Here is a 7,462-nt window from a genome sequence, read left to right on the forward strand (position 1 = left end):
TCACAATTCTTTTGCAATTATTTATGATATTTTTTCATTTCCACTTGAAGATTCTGTTTATTATGATGTTAGGAATGTCACTACTGTCAGTTCCGTTATTTAAAATTTTCCTAACATAGTGAAGAAGCCTGAATTTTCAAAGAATATCTCTAAATGGAATAATTCACCACAAATTGCATATGTTACTGTTTGGTCTCAATTTCTACCTGATAAAGGCTCATGAAGTTTTCTATAGGAAGTTTTGGGTAAACGGAGAGGTCTTACAATCAAACAACTTGTATTATAAACCTAGTCTTACATCTAATAGCTATTTGAATTAGGGAATTAATATAAGCTCTTTGTTCTCATTTTTTCTCAGTTATAAAATGGAAAATCATTTTTAGATAGGAAATTAAATGGCGTAAATCCTGGAGTCAACAAAAGTGAGCTATATTTAACTTTCTATGCCAAAAAACACTCTTAATAACATTACATTACATGAATAAGAAAGACATAATTCATTAATTTAGCAAATAATTGTTGAATGTCTATTATTCCAGACACTATGCAAATCCTGCACTTTATTCACAGTCAGGTGGGTCCCTGGTTAGATGCTCTCCTCTATGAGGTTCCATACCTGTGAATTAGAAATTTGATAATCACATGGAAAATGGTGTTGGGTGAATATTTGTGGGCTGAAATTGTAAACCCTGAGCCAGAATAGATATCTATCTCATGAGAATAAAATGTTAAACCTTTCAGGTGGAAAATTCCAAATGAATTCAACTTATTAACAAGCTTTTTTTTTGTCTACTCAATTAATAATGCCATATTAGCTACTCAGCATTTGTCTTTGTTGCTAAGTGGCTAGATATTGAGAAGTACAATTAACTTCACAAGTGGGAGTCCATTCTCCCAGCCTATATCTAATCTCCATCTCTGCTACTCTGGCCACACCACTAACGTGCTTTTTGTGCCAGTTGTTGGGTAGACCAATGGTAATGGTTAAGAAAATCTATACTCTACCAGCAGAATATTAATAGAGGAAAATGTCTAGCAAGGGTAAAGGAAGTAAGCTGGAGGAATCTTCGGATGGCAATGCATATCTGCCAACTGTGAAAGGAGTGAATAAAGAAAGGAGGAGTGGAGAGTCACTGCCTTATACTGAAGTGTAGCTTCAAGAAGATTGTGTCCATGCTAAAATGGAGCCCATGTGGTCGGCTGAAAAAGTGCCCCAAGGATATCAGGTCCTAGTTACCAGGGCCTAAGAATATAATTTTGTTTGGTAAAATATAAGATTAAATTAGGGATTTTAAGATAAAGGTACTATCTTGTGTAATGAAATTAGTAAGTATCTTCCTGAGAAAGAGGAGGAGGGAGGATTTCACACAGACAGAAAAAGGAGAAGGCACACACACAAGAGGAGAAAGCAAATGACCAATGAGACTGAGATTGGAGTGATGCAGCCAGAAGTGTCAAGAAATGCTGCAGTCACCAGAAGCTAGAATAAGCAAGGGATGGATTCTTTCCTAGAGCCTCTGGAGGAAGAACGGCTCTGATGACTTCTTGATAGCAGCCCAGTGTGACTTATTTCAGACTTCTTCATCTAACATCTATTAGAATGAATTTCAATGGTTTTAAGCCACTCTCGTTTTGATAATTGTTACAGCAGCCCTAGGAAACCAATGCAGTTCTCAAGCCAAAGTTGTGCAGTAGAGGAAGTCAACATAATACAGGAATAGGTCAGGCATTGCCTGGAAGCCTCCTGGAGGAATTGTGGCTTTGGCACAAATGCAGTGGTGGATGAAGGATAGCAGCAGAGGCCATGAGTCAACTGTCCTCCCCAATGTCAGAGATAGAAGGAATAGATTCATAGCCACCAAAAAGAGGTAAACTTTTGATTTATCTTGCAGCTTATTATGTGTAGAATATCCCACTATAAATGCAAAAAAAAGCCAATTTTTTCCAAGTCAAATGTGACATTTGTGAAATTTGCCCAAGTGTCAGGCCAAGCAGCAAGCTCCAATCAAAGTGAAATAAAAATAGTGTATTGACAACTTCTCTGAGCAAAAATAATATGAAAAATCATATTAAATATCTATTATGTAAAAATACAGAAAGGAAATTATATAACTAAAATAGAAAAAGCATGATAAAGTTTGAAAATATTTAGAACCTTACAATTATTGATAAGAATATTTCATATAAAAATTACAGGTTGCATCTGAAGTGGAAACTAGAGGATAATTGACACATAGTTGAAGAATGACCAGTAGACCATAATTTAAAGCATCAAATTTTAAACAGTTGAGTTCACAGAAAGTTGAATAAAGAAAAAAAGATAAAAATAATGAAGAAGAATAGCATCGAATCTATAAATTTCTTCGAGCAGTATGGCCATTTTCTTGAAAATATTGAACATTTCATGAATTTGCGAGGAGGCATCCTTGCACAGACACCATGCTAATCTTCTCTGTACCATTCCAATTTTAGCATATGTGCTGCCAAAGTGAGTACAAATCCATTTTTATAAAAGAAAAAATTCACAACTTAGAATTATAAGTAAAAATTAGCATTATAGGACTATATCATTAAAGAAAAGTATACAATGTTTCCAATGGGAGGTGAAGTTTTAAAGTGGTAATTGGATTTGTAATTTGTAAATGGAAAATTACAAAGATAACCATATGAAATTATTTCCATAGTGGATATATTATAAATAAACCAACAAACTCTGTATTTTTTATAACTCTGGAGGCATGCTTGACATATATCTGTTTTATGAGTTTTCGTTCCAATGCAGGTATGCACTTACGCATTCTACTTACAAACTAATTTTATTACATTTTGTTTATCTAACCTTGAAAAAATATCAACTCTGGAGCAGTAACTTTCATTTATAAGTCTAGTTGAGTTTGGCTGCTAAAGGCCAAATGCTAATTTTTCCCAAGCAATTATGAGTTGGTGTCAGAGACCTGTCATGAACAGTAGGTGAGCAGATGACAGGGCAATTGTGACACGCTTGTCAAATTAATCATTGGGAAGAAATGTTAGTACGCTCTGTTTAACACCATTTTATAACGTATAAAATTATTACATACCACATAATTTACATTGCTGGTTACGCACCTTGTTACATGCTATTAATATAACACTGAATCAATGCTGTTATTCTGTTTATGAACATGCTTACATAGTTTCTCTTGATAATTAATGAGAACATTTTCATTAGCTAAACTAAGGAACTAAGGTTTTTCAATTAGACAAAGTATATGTTTCAAGATGGCTTATAATAAAGAAGTTTTATTACTCTTAGAGGCACAAAGGACAGAAATTCTTCACTGCCTGTATTCTTGGGCAGAGATAGATTTTAGGGGCTGCCACAGAATGAATTATAATTACGTAAATACATAATATAATAATTATATATGCTATTTTGACTAAGATAGCAGTACTTAAGTAATTTTTACAGGAATGGTTTTTCTGATTCTTTTGCAATAAAGAAATATTTCAATTACTATGGGTAGTTATAATGAAAAAATATGCTTTAAAGGCTCTGAATAGATAGATCATAGTTATAACATGATTGAAATTTTTTTTGTATAACTACTTTTATATAGGACCAAAAGTTTATAAACAATATTGTTTTTGAAGTAATTTTATCCAGCCAACAAATAGAGTCCTGATCTGAAAACGGAAGTAAGTAAAATTAACATATAATAAAGAAATGTTTGCTATAGTATAAAATTATGGATAAATATCTGATACATGCCTAGATAACAGATGAAGTCCAATAAACCTTGCCTTCTTCCACAAAATTTATCTTTATGGCTAATCATTAAGAGTTTGCAAACCAGTCTGTGAAAATATAAATAATAACAATATATTTTCTGTTCTGAAGAAATGACAATTTTTCCCATCATTTCTGATAATCTGTTTCACTAATTTCTAAAAGGTCTGTTGACTGTGTGTTACATATAAATGTATATTTGTATATAATGTAGTTTAGGGGTTATCTAATGTAACTCACCCGATTGGATGGTAGTACATGGCTTGAAAACACCATCAGTTACAACTCTCCTTCACTGAATTCTGAATAGATGTTTATACTAATTAAGATATGGCTTATTTATTTAAGGAGTGCTAACATGTCACATATATTCATAGAACGTATACATTTACTTAATAAATATCACAGGTTCCTCTGTCATGTAGTGATATTTGAATCTAAGAGGACTATTAGGATTTGATGAAAAGAAGTAAACAAATACTCAGATCAACATGTCCTTCCAAAGGGAAGGCACATGAGATGAAAATATGTCATGATGCCATGTTGCCAAGGAAATCAACTAAAAGCATAAAAAGCTGGAGGGCACTGTCAAAATAACCAGTTAGTCAAGTCAGGGCATTTGCCAGTTGCTTTTGTATCTTACGCAACTAATTCAGAAAAAAAAAAGTTCAGTCTTGAAGGCCTGTAGAGGCATAATCATAATAATGATCTATTAACCATTAATACTGAGATAATATTTAAAATTCAAAATAATTTTTCTAAAGTCATAAAGGATTTACACCTGCCAGGCTATTTTCCTAAACCATTTTATACTCCTAACTGCATTATATAATTACTCCAGTTTCTCTATCTTCTTGCCAGCATACAGTGTTTTCCCTAGTCCTTATTTTAACCACTGTAAGTGTGTGTTCTCATGTAGTGGAAAGGATGAATGAGCTCTCTGGTGTCTCTTTTATAAGGGAATTACCCTGATTTAGGAGAACTTCATCTTCATGACCTAATCACCTCCTGAAGGGTCCCAGCTCCTACTACCATCACCTTGAGGGTTAAGATTTTTAACATACAAATTTTGGGGAGACAAAGGGATTCAGAAAACAGAGGTTCTTTATTGAATAGGTCTTCTGAAAATATTTTCTACCAGTCAGTGGCTTATCTTTTTATTCTTTTGACATTGCCTTTCATGGAGAAAAAGCTTTTCATTTTAATCAAGTTGAGCTTATTAAATAATGTGTTCATGGATTGTGCCTTTGGTGTTACATCCAAAAAATCATAAAACCCAAAGTCATGGAGATTTTTTCCTATATTATATTCAAGAAATTTTAACATGTTATGTTTACATTAAGTCTGTGCTCCATTTTGAGTCAATTTTCTAAGTGGTGTAAGGTCTGTATGTGGGTTCATGTGTTTAATATGTGGACATCTAGTTGTCTTGTGGCATCCTTGTCTATGTGGACATCCTTGTCTATGTGGACATCTAGATGTCTAGTGGCATCCTTGTCTTGTGCTGTTTTTTAAGTGGAATGTGTCCAGCTTTTGCTCCTTTGGCATGATGTTGGCTGTGTTTTTTTTATATATGGCTCTTACTATTTTCAGGTATGTTCTTTCAATACCTAGTTTATTGAGAGTTTTTAACATGAAGGATATGGAATTTTATCAAAAGACTTCTCTGCATCTATTGAGATAACTGTGTGTTTTTTGTTTAGTTCTGTTTAAGTGATGAATCGCATTTATTGATTTGTGTATGTTGAACCAACCATGCATTCCAGGGATGAATCCTACTTGATAATGGTTAATTAGGTTTTTGATGTGCTGCTAGATACGTTTTGCTAGTATTTCTTTCAGGATTTTTGCATCGATGTTCATCAAAGATATTGGCCTTGTGTGTGTGTGTGTGTGTGTGTGTGTGTTTCTTTAAACCTATTGTGTCTCTGCCAGGTTTTGATATCAGGATGATGCTGGCCTCATAAAATGAGTTAGGGAGGGTCCCTCCTTTTTAATTTTTGGAAAAGTTTCAGTAGAAATAGTACAAATTCTTTTTTTTTTTTTTTGTATAGCTAATAGAATTCAGCTGTGAATCCATCTGGTCCTGAACTTATTTTGGTTGGTAGGCTATTTATTACTGCCTCAATTTCAGAGTTCATTATCAATTTGTTCAAGGATTCAATTTTTTCCTGATTCAGTATTGAGAGGTTGTATATGTTCAGAGATTTATTTATTTCTTCTAGATTTTCTAGTTTATATGCATACAGGTGTTTATAATATTCTCTGATGGTTGTATTTCTGTGGGGTTAGTGGTAGTATGCTCCTTATTGTTTCTGATTGTGTTTATTTAAATCTCTCTTTCTCTTGTTTGTTAGTCTAGCTAGCAGTCTATCTTCCCCCGACCCCCCACCCCCACAAAGAAAAAAACAGCTGCTGGTTCCATGGATCTTTTAAATGTTTTTTGTTGTTGTTGTTGTTTTGTTTTTTTGTGTGTGTATGTGTGTGTGTGTGTCTGTCACCTTCAGTTCAGCTCTGATTTTGATTATTTCTTGTCTTTTTATACCTTTGGGATGTGTTTGCTCTTGGTTCTCCAACTCCAATTCTTTTAGTTGTAATGTTAGATTGTTAACTTGAGATCTTTCTTTCTTTTTTTCTTTTTTTTTTTTTTTTTTTTTTTTTGAGATGGAGTGTCACTCCCGTCGCACAGGCTGGAGTGCAGTGGCAATCTCAGCTCACTGCAACCTCTGTCATTCCTGTAATCCAAGCCCTTTGGGAGGCTGAGGCAGGCGGATCATGAGGTCAGGGGTCAAGACCAGCCTGACCAACATGGTGAAAACCCGTCTCTACTAAAAATACAAAAATTAGCTGGATGTGGTGGCGCATGCCTGTAATCCCAGCTACTCAGGAGGCTGAGGCAGGAGAATCATTTGAACCCAGGAGGTGGAGGGGAGCAGAGATCGTGCCATTGCACTCAAGCTTGGGTGACAGAGTGAGACTCTGTCTCAAAAAAAAGAAAAGAAAAAATATTTGAGATCTTTCTAACTTTTTGATGTGGGCAAATAATTAGTGCTATAAATTTCTCTCTCAACAATGCCTTAGCTGTGTCCTAGAGATTCTGGCACAAGTGTATTTTTGTTCTCATTAGTTTCAAGGAACTCGATTTCTGCCTTAATTTCATTATTTTTCTAAAAGTCATTCCGAAGCATGTTATTCCATTTCCATGTAATTGTATGGTTTTGAGTGCATTTCTTAGTCTTTAGATCTAATTTGATTTTGCTGTGGTTCAAGAAGCTGTTATAATTTCAGTTATTTTGCATTTATTTAGTAGTATTTTATTTTCGATTATGTGATTGATTTTAGAGTAAGTGTCACATGACAATGAAAAGAATGTATATTCTGTTGTTTTGAGGTTGAGAGTTCTGCAGATTTCTACCAGCTCCATTTGATCTAGTGCTCAGTTTAGGTCCTGAATATCTTTGTTAATTTTCTGTCTCAATGATCTGTCTAATAGTGTCAGTGGGATATTAAAGACTCCACTATTATTGTTAAAGGTCTATAAGAACCTGCTTTATAAATCTAGTTGCTCCTGTATTGCATGCGTATCTGCTTAGGATGGTTAGCTCTTGTTGAATTGAATGCTTTACCATTATGCAATGCCCTTTTTTTTTTTTTAATCTTTGCTGGGATAACGTCTGTGTTGTCAGAAACTAG

The 7,462-nt window shown here is 34.1% G+C and overlaps 1 non-coding gene across 1 annotated transcript; it reads right to left on the reverse strand.

Annotated features, from left to right (window-relative positions):
- Positions 1–2,386: 2,386 nt before the first annotated feature.
- Positions 2,387–2,496, reverse strand: LOC129481395 (U6 spliceosomal RNA). Its single transcript, XR_008657401.1, has one exon. It is a non-coding gene; the product is annotated as a U6 spliceosomal RNA (small nuclear RNA).
- Positions 2,497–7,462: the final 4,966 nt, after the last annotated feature.

The sequence above is a fragment of the Symphalangus syndactylus genome, chromosome 4, assembly GCF_028878055.3.
Source record: "Symphalangus syndactylus isolate Jambi chromosome 4, NHGRI_mSymSyn1-v2.1_pri, whole genome shotgun sequence".
Classification (NCBI taxonomy): domain Eukaryota; kingdom Metazoa; phylum Chordata; class Mammalia; order Primates; family Hylobatidae; genus Symphalangus; species Symphalangus syndactylus.